At 39.5% G+C, this 24,714-nt stretch overlaps 1 long non-coding RNA gene across 1 annotated transcript; it reads left to right on the plus strand.

Annotated features, from left to right (window-relative positions):
- The first annotated feature begins 5,395 nt into the window (after positions 1-5,395).
- Positions 5,396-8,058, plus strand: LOC111095382. The gene is made up of 4 exons (XR_005356402.1): positions 5,396-5,465; positions 5,822-5,953; positions 6,357-6,536; positions 7,911-8,058. It is a non-coding gene; the product is annotated as an uncharacterized LOC111095382 (long non-coding RNA).
- Positions 8,059-24,714: the final 16,656 nt, after the last annotated feature.

The following is a 24,714-nucleotide window of genomic DNA, read 5'->3' on the forward strand; positions in this document are numbered from 1 at the left end:
GGCCCTGGGGCAGGGTGGTTTACTTTTCTCACCTCTGTGCCTTAGTATGGGTGGGCATTTGATTGAGTTGAGCTGTGGTAATAAAACATTTGTCAGCTTTTGTTAAGTTGACCACACTTTACCTTTTTATGTGCTCTATGTGGTTTGGGATAGTTTAATTCAATTGGTCTTAATATTTTCACAGAATACCAGTGTTCCACAGGCTGGATCAATAACGCTAAATAATATCCATCTTTTCCCAATGATCAGAGAAAGAATCAAGATGTATTTTTTTTTAATTTCAAACTTTTACTTTGTAAATTTTTCTTAAAAGAGATTTCAGACTTCTTCCTGTTTTTTTTTTTTAATTTATTTTTTATTGGTGTTCAATTTACTAACATACAGAATAACCCCCAGTGCCCGTCACCCATTCACTCCCACCCCCCGCCCTCCTCCCCTTCTACCACCCCTAGTTCGTTTCCCAGAGTTAGGAGTCTTTATGTTCTGTCTCCCTTTCTGATATTTCCCACTCATTTCTTCTCCCTTCCCTTATATTCCCTTTCACTATTATTTATATTCCCCAAATGAATGAGAACATATAATGTTTGTCCTTCTCCGACTGACTTACTTCACTCAGCATAATACCCTCCAGTTCCATCCACGTTGAAGCAAATGGTGGGTATTTGTCATTTCTAATGGCTGAGTAATATTCCATTGTATACATAGACCACATCTTCTTTATCCATTCATCTTTCGATGGACACCGAGGCTCCTTCCACAGTTTGGCTATCGTGGCCATTGCTGCTAGAAACATCGGGGTGCAGGTGTCCCGGCGTTTCATTGCATTTGTATCTTTGGGGTAAATCCCCAACAGTGCAATTGCTGGGTCGTAGGGCAGGTCTATTTTTAACTGTTTGAGGAACCTCCACACAGTTTTCCAGAGTGGCTGCACCAGTTCACATTCCCACCAACAGTGTAAGAGGGTTCCCTTTTCTCCGCATCCTCTCCAACATTTGTTGTTTCCTGCCTTGTTAATTTGCGACTTCTTCCTGTTAAAATAACCTATCATGGTTAACCAAAATTCCTTTGTCATGAATTTACAATTTGTTCAAAAAGACATTTCTGTGTACTTCACAAGAACACTGTGCTGTGTTACTGTCAGTACAAATTTACATCAGACTTGGGTCCTTCCTTTCTGGATTTGATAGTTATGCAAGTGGAGGAAGAGTGAGTAGAGAATTTTTTGAAGCGATGAGGACACTTCTGTTGAGCTTTTAAATGTACAATCTAAGTTAGATGGATGAAGAGGTGGGTGCCGGGCGTGCAAGGTGAGAGTAGGCAGAGAGGGTGAACCACTCTCTTAAGTCACCATGTAGCTTTGGTTGTAAACACGCAGTCGTTTGTTGCCAACAAAATCATAGTATTACCAGTTTTTGGGACAGGTTCCATGGACAATGGCATTCCTAAAGGAGCAGGGGGAGATGAAGAGAAAAGTACAGGTTAAATTGTATCATTCCTGGGTGAGCTTCAAAAATTTCATTTGTGAAAAAAAAATTCATTTGTGGTGTGCCTAATACTCTGGCATCCTTTTTCAAAGTGGCACTTTTCCACACCATCAGAGTGCTGCTGTGATGCCACATGATGTCATCTTCATGTATTTTCCTTGGCTGTCTGTGTGCCTTTTGTTATAATGAGCATGCAGAAGTTTATACAAAGATGTCTGTGATCTTCATTTTCTTTTAATAATTCAGAATAAGATAAAGCATATGGAAAGCCATAATAATGGCAGATTGCCAAAATTGGATTGAAAACAAAGGGGAAGCTAGATTAGAATACATTCCAGGACAGGGAATAGCCATGACACTTATAACAAAAATACTTATTTGTAGTCTTATATCATTTGAGGCTTTAGATCATTGAGTCTCACCTTAACTCCATGTGATGAGTACCAGTATTTTCCTTTCACAGATGAGAAGTTGAAGCAGAGAGGTTAAGTGATTTACCTGAGGGTGGTGCAGTTAGTAAGTGGTGGATTTTAATCCACACAGCCAGGCTCCAGAGCAATGGTCTTAATCGTATTTCTCTACAGTCTCATTTTATTTGAGGATAATTCTACTTTCTCCTTTCACAACATGAGTTTTTATTAACTAATTGATTAACCTGGTCATTGGCTTCAGCTTTCACTGAACACTGTTTCTGTGTCAGGCCCTGAGCTATGTGTCAGAGTGGCAATCAAGGATGACATGTGCTCTATTCTCAAGAAGCTCATTCTGGTCAAGGATAGTTAACAAGACATTTTGTACCTGTGTTTTATTATTTGAGCTGCATAGATGGTCAGAAGGTTGGTATCTATTTCCATTTTGCAGAGTAAGAAGCTGAAGAGGAGAAAGGCTGTGTGACTTCTTTAGAACAATCTCTAGCAACCAGTAAGTACCAGAGTTTGGATCAGACACTGGCTTTCTAGCCAGAAACCAATATCCTTGGACAATTCCAACAAATAAAGCATTAATTTGTTTGAGTAGCTGGGCGATCTTGAATAAGTCACTTACCATTTTGGGATTTGTTTTCCTGTCTATAAAAGGAGAGGCTTAAAAACATGATTTAAGGTCTGTTTCTCTTCTGATATATTATAATTACAGTCATAGAATGACTTTTTATAATAGGACTATTGACAATTTATTTTTGAAATGTTACCTTAGTTTGCCAATTCAGTGCACTTGAGTCAAAATCAATAGAGTAATCTAGTATGAAAGATAAGAAGAGAGAAGTGAGTAACTCTGGCTACAAGGCTCTCACATTCTCCTGAAACTGAGAAATGCAAACTAAGTATACATGGCGGCCAGGTTTGACTCCATATTTTGAGCATTCCTAGAAACCAAAATCATAGAGAAGAGCTAGTGAACGAAGTGGGCTAGCAATGAGGGATCCCTGTGTCTTCTAGGAGAAGAAGAAATGTTCTTCTCGAGGAAAATTTTGGCTTGGGGACCCAATCCTGACAGTCAGTGTCTATTGAAGTCCTGCTCATTAGCTTGTCCATGGCCATATCTGAGTCCTAAGGATGTGGGAGTTATGAGGAGGAAGCTAAAGGAACATTTTACCCTTCTGCAGCTAAAACTCAGACATTGCAAAACAAGGCAACTGTGCTCTAGAACCTGCAGTCAGAAGGCAGCAAAATAATGCTTGTCTGGTGAATTTCGCATGGTAACTGAAAATAGGAAGCATTCCTTGGAAGCCAAAGCACAACTTCATGGGGAGGTGTTTTTATTTTTTAATTTTTAAGGAAGACTGTGAATGTGAACCAAATTATACCCAGCATCTGGTAAAAGCTAGGAAACCTTGGATATTTTTCCTAGAACACAAAGCAAGGTGAACTCTGACCTAATAGAAGGGCACAGATAATCCAAAAGACTGTAGTAAACAACCCCTTCATACTTAATATTATAATGTTTAACCTTTCATTGGTACAAAATTCTATGATCAGATTCTACTTCATCTTATACTATGTCACCCGGTACATGTCTTCCAGGGTCTTTGAAGCTGGAGAGAGATGTGGAGGAGATACATGGACTCTCAAGTTCTTTAATTGATAATAATACACATTACTTTCCATTCTGGTCTATTGACCAGAACTAGTCAAATTAACACAAACTAACTACAAGAGAGGTTGAGAAATATACATGTTAGGAGAAACCATGTACATTTGGCAGCATTAATGGTCTTTGCCATGTATAAGAATGAATTATTAATCTTGATTAATTTAATTTTCCACTGAAAGAACTGGGCTCTTGGGCACACAGTGACCTTCATTAGTGATTACTTTTGACTTAATTGATTCAAATGTAAACTTTGTTTCACGTTAACGCTGACTCCATTTTTTTTTTTTTTTTAGTTCTATAGGATACAATTCTGATTTGAAGTGTCTAAGTTTCTTGGGGTGCCTGGATGGCTCAGTCAGTTAAGCATCTGCCTTTAGCTCAGGTCGTGATCTCGGGGTCCTGGATTAGAGCCCCATGTTAGGCTCTCTGCTCAGAGGGGAGTTTGCTCCTCCCTCTCCACACCCCCTACTCCTGTTCTCTCTCTCTCTCAAATAAATAAATAAATAAATAAATAAATAAATAAAATTAAAAAAATAATGTCTATGTTTCTTAAATTCTATTGTAAGTAAACAAGAAAGATCATCAGCGAACCTTTCAATACGAAAAATAAAATGAGAAACATTCCAGTAGTCATAATAAATTTTAGATATAGTTTATAGGGCATCACTTTGGCAGTCTTGCACATTTCACAGATGATGCAATGTTAGAAGAAATCTTTATCACTTGTTAAGAATGGCAGTGCTAAAAAATATGGTTTGTTCCTTAGTTGTAGCCCCTTCCACACAAAGCCTAAGATTAATCTGGTGGAAATCCAGAGATGCGAGTTTTATGTCTATTACAAAGAAAAAGAAGGAAGAAATTAACATTTCTGTGTCACCTGTTGTTGGGCAGGACTGTGGCTGGGAGCTCTGCTTTTAATTATCTCATTGCATGATCATACCAACCCTGTTGAGTGGACGTCATTCTCCCCAGTTATAGCTAAGGAAACTGAGGTATGGAGGTTTTAAATGACCAAGGTTGCACAGCTGGCAAGTGGAAGAGTGAGCCATCAAGCTGGGTCTTTCTCAGTCTGATTCTCTCCTCTTGTCCCTTAGCATATTGTCTGTCTTGTTAGAAAACCAATGCCTTGAACTTCATTGGCAGTGGGTGCTGTTGGGAGAGCAGGGTTGCTATTGTCTAAGCACTTCTAAGTGCAAAAAATAGAACTCTGATCACGAGCTACAGAAAAAGCTATCCCCCTTTGGAGGGTCTTTTACAAATAAGCTATTTGTTTTTGTCAAGGACAGGTTTTGGTTTCATGGGATACGACTTTGTTTTCAACGACTCATTAAAGAAAGATGACTTACTGCCCTGTTTTCTAAATCTAGTCACAGACCACAATCATTTGCAGGAAATGGAATGTTTACTCGAGTTTATTATACAAGGCTCTGGATATGAGCTGTGGGATTTTTACACCTCATAGCAACGGTATTACAATTTATTTACAACTTCATGTTGGCAGCTGCACAAACTCTTATGAAAAAGGACAATCACACCTTGGGGACCAGTAATTATAGGCAAAGGTATAAATTGGGCAAAGCAGTGTAAGCATTTGGCACTTAAGTTGAAGAGAATAGAAATGGCTTTGGCAATTGGACAGAAAGCCAGTCTCTTGTTCGTTATGAGGCCATGAACTAATTAAACTGAACTTGTCAGAATGGACGGATGAATACATTGAACTGGATTTTGGCACTGACTGGTCCCACGCTCATGAAAACCAAGTTGTTTTAGTGATGTCATCATTTGGAACTTCTAACTATGATATCACTTTTGACAGAATTAATGTGGAATTAATACCATATGTACAAGCATTAATAGGTATTGACTTTGAACACTCAGTGATCATTTGAGGTTGGTCTCCAACAGAAAACTATGAGATAGGTCTTCTTAGCATCTCCTGTTATCAAATATCAAACCCAGATTAGATGAGGATTTCAAGACATTTGTTAGAATTCCTCCAAGACAAATCTATAGATGTGTTTCTAAAAAAATATTTGCATAGGGACATGGTTTAAAAGAAGTTTTACTTGTAGTAGCATTGAATTAGAGGGATGAGTAGATCTAAAATTAAATTCACAGTTAACTAAGAAGAAATTGCAGAGTTCTTTTTGTTTTTAAATGAAACTTTGGGTTTTAGTTATAATTTAAACTAACATATGAGATGTTCTTATTAATCAAACTGGTGCTTATGTTTTCTAATTTTCCAGGGTAAATGAGCTCTCTTCCTTTTCTCACCTCTAAACATACTGTCTCGGTGAAATTTATCTTATGTTCATCACAGCAGGTTCTTCTGAATCTTGGGGGTGAAGTGGGTGTAGTAGTTTTTATTAATTAAACAAGTAAGTATTTAATATCTTCTATGTTCTGGGTGTTTTTAGTATCTTTTCAGATTCTTTATAAGTAATTCCTTGCATTTGCATGGAAATGAAAATCTAGAAAATGTTATTTCATCCATGCAACACCACAATGTCTATGTATGTGATTTAACACCTCAGCAAAAGACAAAAACTCAAGACAGCATCCTGACTCAATGGGGAAGCTGGGGGTAAGCCAGGGTATTCTTTGGATAGTGTAAAAAACTTATTTAGCAGGATTCTCTGTGGGATACTTTTTATAGTTGATTGCATTCATCCTCACAATAGTCTATTTCACAATTGAAGAAATGGAGGGTCTTGTTTAAGGTAACTGTTAATTGAACTCACATGTGCTCCATTTCAAAGGTGGTGCTTTTTTTTCTAATAGGTACCCTGCCTGCCTAGTACTTTGCCTGACTGGAGCTAAGAAGCAGATATATCAGATGCAGAAGCAGGTTAAGCTTGTGTTTGTGGCGTCAAAACAACATGATGGACCAGGAACTGGCTCCAGTGCTGGTTTGGGCACATGTTCATTGCTTCACTTTGGCAAATCCCACAGTGTTTTTGTGTATGTTCCCCCTTTGAGATGGTGACATTTGCTCATGAGGATTCCTATGAAAACCTAAGCCAACACCACTAAGTGTACAAAGTACTGTTGAAATGTCTGCCATTATTCTTTAGGATTGTGATGTTTCTCAATGGGATAGGTCAGTAGTTCTTATGGGTATAAATGAGTTATTTTATTAAACATATTTGGTTTCTTTTTTTTTAAAGATTATTTATTTATTTATTTATTCATGAGAGACATATACAGAGAGAGGCAGAAACACCAGCAGAGAGAGAAGCAGGCAGGCTGCATGCAGGATGCCTGATGCAGGACTCGATCCTGGGACTCCAGGATCACACCCTGGGCCAAGGGCAGGCACTAAACTGCTGAGCCACCCAGGGATTCCCCCCAAACATACTTGGTTTCTGAGAGAGTTTAGTCACCCAATGCAAACAGAGCAAGGGACATCTTTTTTTTTTTTTTTTTTAACATAAAGATTAGAAAGAAGGTGGATGATGGAACCCACATAGCCCAGCATAGGGCCTTCAGAATAAGGCTGTCCCACCAACTTTACCCAACTACCAACAGTGGTTCTTTGGGCAAGACACCAAACTTTCTAAATGTAAGTTTCCAAAAAGTGAGACCAACAATACGTCTCTCTGAGGGTTGCTGTGTTAGTTTCCTGCAGCTGCCATAATAAAGCACCAAAAGCTGGATGGGTTAGACAACAGAAATTTATTGTCTCATGATTCTGGAAGCTTGAAGTCTAAGATCAAGGTGTTGGCTGGGTTGCTTTCTTCTGACAGCTGTGAGGAAAAATCTGCTCCCTGCCTCTCTTCTAGCTTCTGAGGGTTTGCTGGCAATCTTTGGTATCCCTTGGCTTGTAGAAGCATCACCCCAATCTCTCCCTCCATGTTCACATGATGTTCTCCCTATGTGTGTGTGTGTGTCTGTGTCCAAATTTCCTCTTTTTTTTTTTTTCTTCCAAATTTCCTCTTTTTAAAAGGACATAAGTCATATTGGATTGGGGCCCACCTAAATGACCTCATCTTAACTAATTATATCTACAAGGACCTTATACCCAAATGAAATCACATTCTGAGGTCCTGAGGGTTAGGGCTTCAACATATGAATTGGAGGGGGGTGGATAATTCAACCCGTAACAGTTGTTTTGTGGATAAAAAAAAACAAGATAATGCATATGAAATGCCTAGTACATTTGACTCCTGGCTGGTACTCTGTGCTAATAGAGCTTCATTCTTGTTGGTTAATGATGCTTTGGAGTTAGGGCAAGAGTTTGAAATGTGGAATTGATCTCTTTATGGCTTTGCACAGGAACTTTATCATGAGGACTAGAAGCTACGTTTGTAGTTATTAATTACTGTTTTCTCACAGTTCTCTTGGACTTTTTCCTTGGTTCGTGGGCTTTTGAGGGACGTCCAGCTCTACATACAGACCAATATGTCCTGCCCAGCCACCTGCTTTGGATTCAAGTCAACTCCCAGGGGTTTTGTAACAGATGTGTAAAATGTTCCAGGCTACCTTTTCATCATTTATATTAAAATAAAATAAAAAAAAACTTAGATGAAAAGTTTGCCCTGAATGCATTCTATATAAAAATCACATTAGTGGTTCATTAGAAAGAGCAGGCTAAATTTAACAAAGAAATTAATAAATGGATATAACAAAGAGTAACCATTAATGGGACGCCTGATTTCATGTATGTGTACTAACAAATTGAGCTACTTGCACAACAACCCTGGAAAGTAGGTACTATGGTTTCTGTTTTGGATGGAGAATCTCAGATCAAATACACCACTGATGGTCAACAATTGGCAACCAGCCAAAGCAGACCTCATGGTCAATTGTGGCTGCTCAGTGTGTTCATCCCATGACCCCACAGAGTGTGAGTATCAGCAAGATGGGTGAGAGAGTCTCTGTTTCCTAGCTGGGACTGTCACCTAGCATCTCCGAGTCTCCATTTTCCCATTAAAAAATGGAAGCAAATCTATCATTTGCATGGGGGGGCGGTTTATAAGGATTGGGGGTGAGAATCTATGACACAGGATTTAGCTCATGCAGGAAGCCCAAAACATTTTGTTGAAGAAATAAGAATGAACAAGTAGATGAGTAAGAAAATTCACAGAAAGACTGTTGAAGACTAAACATGATTGTATAAGCAAATATCAGGGAATGTGATTGAGTGTACACACTAGAACTGATTTTCTTTAACATTTGAAGATATTTAAAAGGCAGAATCTATTACAAAAGAAAGCAATTCTGATTTGGAAGCACTTATTGAGCATTTGCTGTGGGTGAGGCAATGTTGTAAATGTTATTTACTACCTACCTCATGAAGTAGATGTTATGTCCACCACTATTTACAGATGAGCCACAGAGAGGTTAGGCGATTTGCCTGAGGTTACCCAGCTTCTATACATCACAAAGCCAGACTTTGAACCCAGGCAGGCTGGCTCCAGAGATGGCTCCCACCCACCATGTTCACCGTCTCCCTTGTGGGAAGATCTACACCCCTAAGAATAAGAGATCAAGCTTACCATCCTTTGCTTCTTACCAGCTGGTCTAACATTGAACAAGATGCTTAGATTCTCTGGGCCTCAGTTTTCACTTCTATAAAGTGGAGATTATGATCTACCTTATGGGACTGGAGTGAGGAATAAATGAGTTAATACCTATTAAATGCCAAGAACAGTTCCTGGCACACAGTAGGTCCTCAGAAATGTTAACCACCATATGGTAATTATGACCATTGTGCCTTGGGGTAAAGTAAAGCCACGTTGGGACATTAGATAAAGACCCCTACCTCATTTTCTGTTATAAGGCTTAGGATTTCTAGTAATATCAAAATATTTCAGCACCAGGACAGCCAACTTGACTCAGTCTTAGAAACTGGTAACCTGGAAAATAGTTTCCTATAAAGAAACAAAGCTGGAGATTTTCCTGGTAAATCACTTATCTCTCCTTAAGAAACATATTTTCATTGCTTCATATGGTTTTACCCCAACTGATTCTCTTTAGAAATGTTTTAAGTAATTTTACAGTCATAAGCATATATTAACATTTACTATATTTCAGGCCAATTCTAAGCATTTTGCATGTATTATTATCTTAGTTAAGCCTTAAAGCAACTCTGTGAAATAACATTCTTATATCCTCCATTGAATATATGAGGAAACTAAGGAACAGAACGTTTAAATAACTTGCCAAAGCCACTTAGCTAGTAAATGGGAGAGCTAGGGTTTGATCCCTAGAGGTCTAATCCAAGGACCTATTTATATAACCCTTTTGATTAAGTACTTCTGTAGCACTAAGATTCTTATTTGTCTAAATGAAAATAGAAAATGTATTTGTCTCATTTTTTAAAAACCCAAATTAATTCTAATTTCTATGCTTGAGTAGTTCAAGTTTATTATATCAATGTACTGGACATGCTACCCTCAAAGTATCTGGTATTTAAAAACCTCACAATTTATGAGAGTCTTCTGCAGAGAGAAGGAGACAGAGAGGGAGTATGAGAGAGATTTGAAGATGCTGCGCTGTTAGCTTTGAACATGAAGGAAGGGGCCACGAGCCAAAGAAAGCAAGTTGCCTCAATAAACTGGGAAAAGCAAGGGAACTTATTTTGTGGAGTCTCCAGAAGTAGTTCAGTGCAGTTGACACATTTTGGATTTCAGTAAAATAAAAAAAAAGAAATTATGTTGTTTTAAACTCCTAAATTTGTGGTAATTTATTATAGCAGCAAAAGGAAGCTCATGTATACTCTGATATGGCACCATCAGTGGTTTTGGTGCTAACTGTAGGAGTTTTCCACTTTTCTTCCCAACCCCCCATAAGGATTACTTCTTTTGCTCAGAGATAAAAGAGAATTAGACACCAATCCCACTCCTAGGCACATGGGGAAAAGAAATGAAAATACATGTCTACACAAAAAATTGCATACATATACTGATAACAACATTATTCAAAATAATCAAAATGTGGAGCAGCCCGGGTGGCTCAGTGGTTTAGCACCGCCTTTGGCCCAGGGTGTGGTCCTGGAGACCCCGGATCTAGTCCCATGTCAGGCTCCCTGCATGGAATGGAGCCTGCTTCTCTCTCTGCCTGTGTCTGTGCCTCTCTCTCTCTCTGTGTGTGTCTCTCATGAATAAATTAAATCTGTAATCAAAATGTGGAAACAACCTAAGTGTACATCAACTGATAAGTGGAGGAACAAAATATGTTATCTACATATAATGAGATATTATTCAGCAATCAGAAGGAACAAAGTACAGATAAAGTGTAAAACATGGGTGAATCTTGAAAATATTGCACTTAGTGAAGGAAGCCAATCCCACGAAAACACACTTGTGTGCTTCAGAATACGCAAATCTATGGAGGCACAAAAGCACTTTAGTGGTTTCCAAAGGCTAGCAGTATGGAGTGGGAGGTGGCAAGTAATGGCTATGGGGTGCGAAGTTTCTTTGTAGGTGGATGAAAATGTCCTACACTTAGACCATGGTGATGACTGCATATACTAAAATCACTGGTGTGCTTGCTCTGAAAGAGTGAGTTTTATAGCAGTGAGTAATATCTCAATAAAGATGTGAAGAAAAAAGATAAAGAAAGCCGGTGTTTTCACTCTAAGCAGTAAGTACTCCTAGGTTTTGTTTGATTGTTGTATTCATGAGGGCTCTTCAGAGAAATGGAACCAATAGGAGATATATAGATATGTATCTTCTAAATACTTAACAAATGTTTTTTCCTTTCCCTAGTACAGAACAAAGCAATTTAAGCACATGATTTCCTGAAACACATGACCTTGGAGAGCCCAGTGCTATAGTTAAGAAAAGACCATCCATATTCTAGATATACCATTCCTGGTGGTTCTGACATGAGCTATACAATTGAGTGCCAGTTGCAAGGTGGAAAGATGATGCCTTGTTCAAATTAGGATAACCTCCAACTAGGTCCAAAATACATGAAAATCATGTAATACAAGATTTTACTCACCTGAGGGAACAAAATATTTTTACTGGCCCCGGTTCACCTTCTTTCACACATTTTACAATGTGTGGTATTTTAATCAATGTCAACCTGCTGTGACTTTCAGAGTAGGGGCTTTGGAAGTGCCTAATATCTTTTTTTCTTTCATTTGCCCTTGGCAGCATTTGACTTTACAAGAAGATATATGCTCCTTTCTTCACTGTCTGCCACACAGTAAATTAAGCATTAATTAAAGAGGTTCTTGAAAACTGAGACCTGCACTTAACACATGCATATCCAAAAAAACAAGGAAGGAAATTCTAACATTTAAAACCAAGAGGTATGTCTATCCTATGCAGGGATATGAAATTGATTATGAAAGAACAGGGAAAATGATTTAGTTTGGAGTGCTGTGACGTAAGAGAAGGGAGGGAATATACGATGTCATGGTTCAGGGGAAGTGGTGGGGGGCGGTGTAGAAGGTGCCTGGAGCAGCAGAAATTATCTGGGAGATCTCGACATTCCAGGCTTGTTTTGAGCCTTCTTGTCAACCAAGTCATTGATAGTTTTGATCTTGGATTGCCCATTGACCCTATTTCTCCAGTTCACCCTGTTTCAGAAGTGACCCTCTGGCTGCTTGATCTGGAGCTCTGCCCATTCCTTTCTCCTCTGAGGACTAAGATTTGATTAGCAGGGATGCTTCACCACTTTGTGTATGTTCTTCTGTATGGAGAGTGTCCATGAGAGTAACACTTCTGGCCTCCCATATTGCCTCACTCGGTGGCTCTTGAGGGCTTTTCTGATTATTGAGTTATGAAGGAGAACTGGACACACATAGTCTGGTTCCATTCTCTCCCCCTTCGCTCTTGGGAACCAGATTCCCACAGAGAGACCTTGCTCTCTCTGCTCTAAGCAGGGCAGTTCTTGTGGAGATTTGCCTCCCATGCGGTGACCAAGCACAGCTTGTGGTGAGCTATAGATGGCTGTGTAATTCTGAGGTTTCTTGTAAGGAACTCCAATTTCTCCTAGACCTAGTCTTTCTTACTAGGAATAAAGTTAATATTTTATTTCCCATCTCCCCAAATCTTTATTTTTTATGCACAGTTACTTCACACTGGGGTGGGAAAGAGACATCTTTCCTGGAGGACATCCTCCCCATCCCCTCTTCTTTGACCTGGCTATTCTGGTCTCTTCATATTTATACCTCATGGCATCCTTTCCCAGAACATAGCTATGAAAAATAAGGTGATGTGTAGACTTTTGAAAGAATTATCTAATAGGCATGTGATCATGAACCTTTTGTTCATTTTCACTCATTTCTGTATTTTATGGATGAAGATTTAAAGAAAAGACTTGAGGGATACCTGGATGGCTCAGCGGTTCAGCGCCTGCCTTCAGCCTAAGGCATGGTCCTGGAGTCCCGCGATCGAGTCCCACATCGGGCTCCCTGTGTGGAGGCTGCTTCTCCCTCTGCCTGTGTCTCTGCCTCTCTCTCTCATGAAAAAATAAATAAAATCTTTTAAAAAAATTAAAAAAAATAAAGAGAAGACTTGTTCTCATAAAAATTTAAATTTGGGAAATACATACACAGATCCAGTTGGTTATTCTATGACTACATATATTTATTAATTACCTGTAACATGCCACCAATTGAGAATAGAATATTTTTCTTATCCTCAAAGATGTGCTATTTGAAGGGGAGCTATAGTCATTTAAAGACATAGGTTGTAAGTTCAGTGATAGATAAATGAAGAATATTCTATCAAAAATGGCGTGGTTGGGATGTCTGGGTAGCTCAGTGGTTGAGTATCTGCCTCTGGCTCAGGGCGTGATCCTGGGTCTGGGGATCGAGTCCCACATCAGGCTCCCTGTGAGGACCCTGCTTCTCCCTCTGTCTATGTCTCTGCCTCTCTCTCTGAGTCTCTCATGAATAAATAAATAAAATCTTTTAAAAAATGGCTTTGTCAAGGTGACATAATGAGGTGTTTTTGTTCTAGGGGAAAGCACATTTGGTCTAAATATATATGTTATATTCCATCATAAATTAGAGCAGCCTGATTATTGAATTGTGAATTATGATCAGAACCAAATAACTGAAGATCTTCAAAAAAACCATTTTGTTCTATTTGGTCTTTTTTTTTTTTTTTGTATCCCCTCAGCTTGAAAGCATACCTGGCACAGTGGATATTCAACATATATAATATAATACCAACTTATTTTTAACATATATATGTATATATATTTCATCAGTTCATCTTCCATCTATCCATCTATTCCACAAATATCTGAGCTTATACTAGAGGTACTGAGTATATAGTTATTTTTTAAAGGTTTATTTATTTGAGATAGAGAGAAAGTGAGAGAGAGAAAGAGCTTGCATCGAGGCTGAAGGGACAGAGGGAGAAGGAGAGAGAGCATCTTAAGCAGATTCCCTGCTAAGCACAGAGCCTGTAGCAGAGCTCTATCTCATGACCCTGAGATTATGACCTGAGCCAAAATCAAGAGTCAGACATTCAACTAAATTACCCAGACACCCCTCTGGGTATACAGTTATAAATAAAAGTGAAGGCGTCTTGTCTGATGGAGTTTATAATCTATCAACACTAGAATTCTAGAGATAATTTTATGGCAATGCATGTACCTTTTAATGCACATTTACTGAATGTTTGCTGTTTTAAATCATATGCAATTACTTACAGGCATAAATATCACCTATTGTTTATGTGCTTATCACCTCCCATAAGATATTTAGATCTCTCTTATAAACTCTTACTTTTATTTCCAATTTCTTTGACATAGGGTTTCCTATATGAAGGGAAGAATAAAAGCAGTATACTAAAGGTTTGGTCTCTAGTTCCAGGCCCTAAGAGAATCCCAAGTTGAAAGTCATTTGAAGAAGATTCTACAAGCATACTTAACATTTCTGAAAAATAAATCTCAACAGCAAAAATATAAAAAAGATACATTTAGTTTCATCGTTTATATTGTTTTGGAGTAAGAGTCAATAGTACTTATTGAAAATAGATAACTCCCTTCCACTGAGTTGAATCTCTGGGAGATAATTGCAAGTGCAGGAGGTTCACATCTCTGGACCAATTCACTGCCTACTCAAGGCTTTTGTCTTCTGTAACAGCTTAGGCTGATGAGTGAGGACATATCCTTACACAGGCTGAGATGATTTCTAAGAGGGGACTTCTGTTCCTCCCTCCATGCTAAGCCTCACTAGAGAGCTTCCACATTGGCCACCCTCCCCCAACCCTCTCCTCCTCAACCCCAGCCCTAGATGCAGCTGTTTATTTGAAGTCTTCCTACTGAGCCACTTCCCAGGGTATAAGCCTTAGACCAGTAGAGCTTGTCAAGATTAGTTCTAGAATGCTTATCTTTTTTGTCCTCAGAGGATCATCAGAGGATGGACACTTTTCTCCTAAATCCCCCAAACAAAATGGATTGTTGCAACCAATTGCTTCCAGACAACGTCTTCTCTTATATTCACCTCTCTGAGAAAAGTCATCCTTAGAGATGTCGAAGTACATGAAATATTCTGAGACATGAAAGGATGGATAAAATGGTGTTAGGAAGGAGATTGGAGAGAGGGAATTGGAGTAGAGATAGTAGGGTTAATATTGGCTCCGAGCAGGGACATGCCTTCATGAGAGACAGGAGGAAAATGGAAGACAGAGTAATTGAGACAGATGAGTTAGAGATTACTTTTTCTGTAAATTAAAGAAATTACAAAGTACTTAGATTCAGATTTATATCATCTGCTAAAATAATGCTATGTAACAAATTTCCCCAAAACTCAGTGGTATATGACAACAAATATTTATTTCTAGTTTATCAACAGGGATCAGATCATCTAGGAAGGGCTTGGCAGGGTTTTTCTGGGCTCATTCATGAGTCTACAGTTTTGCTGGGCTTGCTTGCATGTCTGTATATTGACTCTTCTTCACATGTGCCTCATCCTCTCTTGGGGCCAGGGTCTAGCCTAGGCATGTCTTTTTGCATGGTTGTAGCAGAAGACAAGAGAAGCAACCCTAATAGTACATAAGTTTTTTGAGACTGCTTATATCATATTCACCAATATCTCATTGTTCCAATAAAAGGCCCAGATAACACCATAGTGGGATGTACAACGTCATTCCATGGTACCGATTTGCGAGTGGGGAGAACTGGGATCATTATACTACTCTGCTAAAAGATTGTTTATCCTTACTTATCCTCTTCCCCTTTCTCCAAAACATCCTAGTAATTCGATGCTTAAAAAATACAGCAATATAACCCTAGCAATATTAATTCTTAGGATTTAAAAACTCTCAGAATAATCTTTTAGCCACTAATAACACAGTCTAGCAAAGACTGCTTTATTTAAAGGGGGATCTTAGAGCCTATTTACTTCCAACTGTTTATGTTACAGATGGGAAAGCTGAAAACAAGAGAGATTGTTGGTAGAAAAGCTGGTATTAGAAAGAAAATTCCAGCCTATTAAACTTTCCACTTGATTTTGGATTGTATGCAGCACTGTAATGGGTGAAAGAATTAAGACCCCATTTTACAGATTGTTAACTAAGGGATGAAGTTACATCCTTGTGGTCAGATAGCAATTAGAGGTCTGTCTGTGTTATTTGACCGTTTGTACATTCCATTCTCCTTCTCCCATTGTAGGGCACTCAGCTAATTTTGAAAGAGGAAGAAGTGAATGTTCACTTGGAAGCCACGATGCCGTGAAACTGAGGTTTGATAGAGAACTTACAAATTAGATATTAGCTCGTAATGTGATCTGGCCGTGAGGAAAGCCAACCCTGCTGGGGCCGGCCTGTGTGAGGAGTCAAGCTGCAGGAAGGGGAATAATCCCCCTTTATATGGCACTGGTGAGACTGCACCTGGAAAACAGACCCCTGTTCCAAGCCTCGGTACCCAGGCCATGTGGACGGGGAGAAGGAAACTGTATGATTCATTCGTAGCTGGAGGAAATGACCTAGGGGGGAGAGATTAAAGAGCTTAATGGGCTTGACTTCCTCCCCCAGCCAGGGACCCCTGACAGCCGAGAGGCCCACTGGCGAGCCCACAGTATTGAGGTCTTTGGGTCCTTGAGGTAGGGGGTTCTACAACATCTGGCTCTGTTGTCCCAGTCTCAATGCATGTCTTTTGCCCCCTCTTCTTTATGCTTCTTTTTCCTCTCTGGACTCCCAGCTTCTCAGATTTTCCAAAGTCTTTCCTGCCTTTGGCCTTTTGTATCTGTACCTCTGCCTAGCAGCTGTTTCTTGCCACCGCTTTTAGATATCAGCCACAATGTCATTCTTCAGCCAGCATTCCCTGGATTCCCTGGCATGATGGGAACTTCTGTTACCTGCTCTTTTAACACCTGCTTAATCTCCAGGCCTGTCTTGTCTCACCTTGAATGGCTAGCTCAGTGCATCTCTCTATGGCACCAGAAACTGTGTCTGTTTTGTCCACTGCTCTAGTATTTCTAGGGTGTATTGCAGGCTCATAAATATCTGCCAAGGGAACAAATGAAGAACAGCCAGCAGTTGTTTGTGGTGGCAGCGCATGGAATATGCACGCCTTTGCCTGTGCCGTGCTACCTGCCCTGGGTGCTCTGATGCAACAAGAAGAACCCTGGACCAAGAGACTGAAAAAGTGATTTCAGTTCTACCTCTGTTACTTATCAGCCAGATGGTTGGAGGCAAATCACGAACCCTTTCCAAGACTTGGCATCTTAGTCTGCAGAATTGAGAAAGTAATGCCTTTTCTGCAAGGATGTTGTGAGGATTACATGCAAAATCCCATCATAACCATTGCACATTCACAAATACAAGGTCAGCCTCTCCTTTGGTCAAATGTTTGTTCCTTACCATCCTGTCATGATTGCCCAGAACATTTGGTTTCTCTCTTAGGAATAGGATATTCATATCTGTTCAGTGTTCAGCGTTGCAGTGGGGATGGGCATGAGGAAGGAAATTGGGCAAATGGAATATGGTAGTGAGGGCATGGGCAGCATGGGGAGGGGGAGTCATACCCTTCCATGAAGCTCTATGCCACTCCTTCCATCATGGTGACACAGAGGTAGTCAGTAGGTGCTCCCCCTCCCTGGACTCACAGGACCACTCTGGTGTGGACATCTCCATGTGCTCAGGGATGTGGGATGAGTAAATATACTGAATTCAACTTGAATTGCATCTCTTTAGTGGGGCATACGGAGGTCCGGGGGGTCTCAGCATCAGCATCTTTCATCACCTTTGCAGCTGCTGGTTTCTCACATGCCTAGACACCGCCCCCTCCCCCACCCCATGCCAGTGCCTTGCACAAATACAGTTGTCTGTATTTGGCAAGAAGAAGGAAACAAGTGCCATTTAAAACAAAAACTGATTCTAGCCTCATTCTGTCCCTTCAGGGGGTGTTCAAATTAATTTAAGTCCAGAAATATCTTTTTTTTTTTTCCTTAGGAAAGCTCACTACTGGGTGGGCCAGCCTGCGAAGGAGTCCTGTGCACGTGCCCTGCATCCGGGACTGTAGCTCTGAGTGCAGGTGCTGAGGCGCGTGGCTGTGAACTGAATGCTGGCTCCTCTCCCAGGCAGCTGGGTGTTTGAGATGCTCCGTCTATAGTTTCCTTATCTGTGATTTGAAGATAGGAACTGTACCCACCTCAGGGAGTTCTTGTGAGGATTGACTGGGGTAAATACCTAGAGCACAGAATAGTGCCTGGCATGCAGTGCCTGAGCAATAGACGGTAGCCTTTTTTTTTTTTTTAATTACGATTGATCTTCATTAGTTATGAATTCTGTATTTGCAAATTGACCTACTGCTAAAATTTATTGTAGCACCCAAATCCACATTCATGGTGCTTTCATGGTCATTTTGGACATGTGTGGTGACTTGCCACACACATTTTGCTCTGAGGTGAAGCAAGGTGATCCTCTGCCTTCCTATTCTGGCTCTTTTACTGTAAATGAGCATCTCTTTCTGTATCTACTTAGTGCCATGTTTTTCACATTCTTGTGCTTTTTCAAAGGTTTAATGACCCCCCCCCCCCCAGTCTTAGTCCTGAAGTGTTGTCTTGTGTCCCCAAGTGCAAGGAGATTGTGATGTGGCTTACAGAGAAAATGCATGTGTTAGATTGGCTTTGCGCAGACATGAGTGATAGTTCTGTTGGCTGTGAATTCAATGTTAATGAGTTAACTTATATATTAAGTAAGATGTCTTTGATCACAGACACATACGAAACATGGATATGAGACACATACTAAACATGGATATGTATTGATTGTGTGATAAAAATTTTGTGACCAGAAATTTGCAAAAACCTAACACTACATTTCCTCTAGGAGCAATGGCTCAGTATTCACTAACTTCAATCCTTTTGGTGACTTCATGGAGCACAGCTACTGCAAATACTGAGAACCTACTATACTGTCACTTGTATCCTCCCAAGAAAAAGACAGAGTGGTTGGGGTTTGGAAGAGTCAGGAATATGTAAGAGTGATAGCTCCCTCTGTCTCTCTCTCAATATGTATGTATGTATCCATGTATGCATGCGCGCCGAGAACTGATGAGAGCCCACAGGGGAATGTAGACTGCACATTTCTAGCTGGCTAGGAATGGCCCATCCTTCCAGGAGAAGTATCTTTACCTTGATGGGATGGAGATTGGAGAATTCTGACCAGTAATGGTTCTTCCCAGGCCCCACCTGTGGTCAGTAATGAACCCATTTCTCCTGGAAAGAAAAAGCACCAAGTCGTTTTGTGGTTAATACAGTACTGATATTCTTCTGCTTTTCCGATATGAAAGCAGCTTGATCCACACTGATAGGTCGTGATACAGAATTAGAGAAATGAAAGCAGGTTTCCCCTGTATACTCTTAAACTGGCTTTAGCACCTAAGAGGTGAAGTGAATGTATTCGTGCTAATAATTCATGACTTCAAATGGAGGGCCTAAGGAAAACACGGACTTTACATGTCTGTTTAGTTCCCTCACTCAGTCGAAAAGGTTACTTGTTCATCTTTTCCCTTCCCTCTTGTGTCTGTCCCAGCCTGTACTTCATTTATTCATCCTTTCCACCTCTGCTGAGCATTCACTATATCAAAGCTGCTCTATGCTGCTGGTGCTAAGGGGACAAAGTCCTACCTTATAACCACAATTGTGTTCAGCACACTTATTATCTCTTGGGCCTGCCAGAAGTTTTCTCTTCATCTTCACCCATTCTGAATTCTTCCCCTGCTTTCTCACTTAATTATTATTTGAGAAGTGTTTCTAATAGATCAGGGAGAGGAAGATTCCAGAATTAAAGGTCTGTGATGACAAATTTTGCCTTAAAGTAATTCATAGTCTAGTGAGTTTGCATCTTATTCCTTCTAATTACACCTTAATCTTTGTGTTTTATTCTTTTTAAAAAATTTTATTTATTCCAGAGGCGGGGGGGGGGGGCGGGAAGGGGCAGAGGGAGAGAATCTTCAAGTAGACATCTCCCCTTGAACCCCGGCAATGAGTAAAGAACACCATGCCAGGCTTGATTCCACAACCCTGAGATCATGACCTGAGCAGTAACCTAGAGTCCGATGTTCAAGCCACCCAGGTATTCCATGCTTTATTTTTTTTAAGATTTTATTTATTTATTCATAAGAGACAGAGAGAGAGAGAGAGAGAGGCAGAGACACAAGCAGAGGGAGAAGCAGGCTCCATGCAAGGAGCCTAATGGGAGACTCGATCCCGAGACTCTAGGATCATGCCCTGAGCCAAAAGGAGATGCTGAACCACTGAGCCACCCAGGGATGGCTCACTCCATGCTTTATTGTTAAGCCTGCATCTTGGTGTGTGAGGATCATCTGACTTTTGCCATTATGTCTCATTTCATTTCCCTTTACTCTTTGCATAGGCAATTTCATCTCAAGTCCATGGCTGGCGCTGTCAGCATTTTAATCACCACCAGCTACATCCCTTGCATCCTAACCTCTCTGTTTCTGCCAAGGTCTGGACACGTGTGTACACCTCTCTGTTGTGCATTTTTCCTTGAATAAAACCAACAAATTACCTCATGCTGTGTAACTCATGAGGAGGGGACTTAGGAAGGAGCCTATTAACTGAATGACAAGCCAAGTTCCTGATACATGACTTTAGGAACTGTAGGAAATGTACCAATTGAAAAACTCTGGTGTTTTCTATAAAGTATTGCAGTAATGGTAATGTAAGCACTTAAGAAGACATTGGAAAACATGAATTAAAATGATATTTTTACGATGAGTGATAGAACCATTACTGGTGTTGTGGTTTTATGAAATGTGATTACTCTAAGTCAAAGAAGTGGATATATTTGAGAACAAACAAGAACTTTGAACACAAAATTCCTTCCAAAATAAAAATGTGAATTTCAAAGTGAGTACACTAAAGCCCTCCATTGTGGATCAGTGTATTTCTGTAATCCCTCTCTCAGAGAGTTTAGAGTAAATGCTTGTGTTTGATCTGAAGATGTAAAATAAATGACTCAACAAGTTTCAACTGAAATCCTCATCCACTCCTACTCCCATCATTCTCATACACACTTGTTCAGCTTCCTCAAAATCTTGGTTAATGGCACCATAAAAATCATATGCACACATTCTTTGAGAAGCAGAATGTCAGTAGTAAGTAAAAAATTAACATCATTCCCCATTCCTATCCTCTTTCCAGAGTCTAACTCCATAGTAGGATTATTTATGTTTTTATTTCTTCTAATTGTTACTAAAGTAATATTAACCAACTTACATATTTTTCTGTTGACCCTTTGCAGTGAAAATTAGGCCATCAGGTCACATACACTACTTCCAGTTTTGGTAAATGTTGTATTTAAAACCGTGTTTCTTGTTCCACCAAATCCAGAGAGGATTTCTCGGTGCTCCACCATTTATAATAAGAAAATTAGAGCCTCAGCAGACTTTTGACCTCTGTGCCTCCCGAATCTCCCAAGTGATGTCAGCTGTATGATTACTTATCCAATATCAGAGTTTTGACATTTATAATTTGTTTTATGATTATATTTGTTTTTTTATTTTTCTAAAGTTGATTCTAAAAATTTGAAAGCAAGCAATTAGCCTTAACAGTATTATGGTGATCTCAATGTAACAGCGACAACTGTACCATAGAAGCAAAAGTGGTTCTGAAATCAGAATGAAAGAAAAGTAATTCTATGTCATTTAGGACTGACAGAATTAAGTTCAATAGACTCTTTTTTTCTTTATTTTATCTTCAATTTTATTTAAAAAAATTTTCACTGATGAGATATATGATTAATAAAGTTTGGAAAATTCTTGCCTAGGGACCTGCTGCCTATCTTCCCTCCCACAGCAAGCCAGTGTAGACTTTTTTTTTCTATTCTAATTGCTCAGTATCATGCTACATTTTAGTTCACTTTATACTTTAACCATAAATATTACATATCCTTTATTTTTTAAAAAGATTTTATTTATTCATTCATGACAGGCACAGAGAGAGAGGCAGCGACACAGGCAGAGGGAGAAGCAGGCTCCCTGCAGGGAGCCCGATGTGGGACTGGATCCTGGGACCCCGGGATCACACCCTAAGCTGAAGGCAGTTGCTAAACTGCTGAGCCACCCAAGCGTCCCTATATCCTTTACTTTTCGTGGTGTTTCTAATTGCTTTCTTTTACTTGCTGATAGAAGAACCATCCACGTTGTTTACCATATCTACACATTTCTTAGCTTTTTAATCAGATTCTTTAATAAAGTCTATTGTTTCTTAAAGATAAAACTATTGAAGTGCTTTGAATTCTCTTCAAATTTGGATTTAGTGCTTTCTAAGCCTTCTGCATAGCCACTTTTCCATAATTCTCCCCATTATATCTTATGTTATTCAGGTTTGATTTAGAGCTATAGTATCTCCAGATTTCAGAGCCTTAAAATCTATTCTTCACTCACATCCCAATCCAACTAGGAAGAGAATGCAGCTCTGTTTCAGGCAGACTTTCTGGAAAAGAGACATTGTCCTCAGGTGTCTTACTATCTTGTAGATCTCAATCTCCTCTGCAGTCAGCCAGGCAGGTTGGCAATGGGGAAGGCATGTGTGCTTCTAATTTCTTTGTGCTAGAAGTGGTGCACATGACCTCTGATCATATTCCACTGATAGTAACAGTAAGACGGCTAGTTGGTTAGAGGAAGGCCAGGAAATGGATCCACTGTTTGCCTAGGGAGAGATGGAGAACCCAGCCTCTACTGACATTCCTTTTTTTGTATATTCTTTTGCTTTGTCAGAATATATAATCAGGTTTGTTTGTTTCTTTGTTTTTACCCCCAGAAGCCTGCAGAAGACAAATGTTTGGATTCTTTTCATGTCTAGAAATTCCTTTATTTTACTCTCACATTTAGTATTATGACAGGGTATGGAATTCTGAGTTCAAAATAACATATTCCATTGCCCTTGTATCTTGCAGCATTTTTAAATAAGTTCTTCATGTTTTCATTTCTCTTTTTCTAGAAATCTTTCTGGAAAAGGATGATCCTTCTAGGTTGACCCTTTAAGATTTTACTTTTATCCTGTTTTTCTCTTCTTTCTCTTTTGTGTCCTAGGATTTTTTTTTTCAGATCATATTATTAAATTTAAAGAACAAAATTCAGCCATCATGTTTTAAATTTCTACGAATACTTCTTGTCTCCTGATCAATCCTTTTATGTTGACTTATGCTTAGCTTATTGACGTGACCTTTTCTCAGCTATCTCTGGGGATCCTCATTAGGGTCATTTTAATTGTTCTCACATTCTATGGGTTATCTCTGTTCCAGCATTCTTTTTGTTTACCTTGATTTTTCCATTTTGTGCTCTTTTTTTCCCTTCACAAGGTTGGAAATCCTTAGTTGTTTGAATTAAGTAGCTGAAGGGTGTTTTCTTTATGGTTAGATCTGTTTCTCTGATTCCTCAAGTGTCTTTCTACCATTCAGTATATAAGAGAATATCATTTTAAAATTCTGGAAAACTAACAAACACACCAGAAATTCTAAACTTTTCTAGAAACATCTGTTCATTTTCTCACAAAGCAAAGCTCATCCTATTTAGTGTCTGTGGTTTGCAGAATAATGGCCTTCCAAAGCTGTGTGCTTACTAATCCCTGGCACCTGTGAGTATGTTATATTACATGGGGCAAGGGGACATTAAGGTAGAAGATAGAACAAAGGTTGCTGATCTATTGAGTTTGAGATGGGAAAATGCTCTTGGAGTATTCAGGTGGGCCCAATGTAATCATGAAGATTTTTCTAAGTACAAGAGGGAAACAGGGAATATGGGTAGCATCTGACAGTTGGGAAAAGCTAGGAAACTGATTCTCCCCTGCCATCTCCAGAAGGAACACATTGTTGCTGACACTCTAACTTTAGCTTAGTTAGACCCATCTTGGATTTTTGATCCCCAAAACTGTTGATAATAAGTTTGTGTTGTTTTAAGCCACCAAGATTGTGGTAATTTGTTACAGCAGCACTAGGAAACTGACAGAGTCTCATATTAATGTTCCACACAGGTGGCTGTTGTCTCCTTTCTAAAAATTCCTCCTCTCTTGGATGCTGTGCTCCCATGCTCTCCTGTTTTCCTTTCACCTCTCTGGTCCTTTTTGGATTTTCCTTCTTAGGACATCTATGTATTGAAGGACTCCATGGATAGGAAATGAGCAATTTTTAAAATCTTTCTTTCTATATTTCTACTGAATGGTATCATCCATACCATGATTTTATTTTATTTATTTTATTTTTTTAAGATTTATTTTTATTTATTTATGATAGACATAGAGAGAGAGAGAGAGAGAGAGAGAGAGAGAGAGAGAGAGGCAGAGACACAGGCAGAGGGAGAAGCAGGCTCCATGCAGGGAGCCCGATGCGGGACTCGATCCCGGGACTCCAGGATCGCGCCCTGGGCCAAAGGCAGATGGGAAACCGCTGAGCCACCCAGGGATCCCCATACCATGATTTTAAATATAATCTTTAGACTGGTGGCTCCAAAAAGTTAAACTGAGAACTCTATCGCATATTTCTGGCATTGTGTGTTCTGCTTTCCTAATGGATTCCATTTGGGTATTTCACAGCTCTTTCGAGTTTGATACTTCAAAATGGAATGCATAATTTTCCCTTGAATTTCATGGTTCCTGCCTCACCTAACTATGGACACAGTAATGCTGCAGAATTAACTATCCCCCAAACTTAGTATCCATATGCATATACTATGACATTGACATGCACAGGTCTGGGGT

Source organism: Canis lupus, chromosome 3 (assembly GCF_011100685.1).
Source record: "Canis lupus familiaris isolate Mischka breed German Shepherd chromosome 3, alternate assembly UU_Cfam_GSD_1.0, whole genome shotgun sequence".
Taxonomy (NCBI): domain Eukaryota; kingdom Metazoa; phylum Chordata; class Mammalia; order Carnivora; family Canidae; genus Canis; species Canis lupus.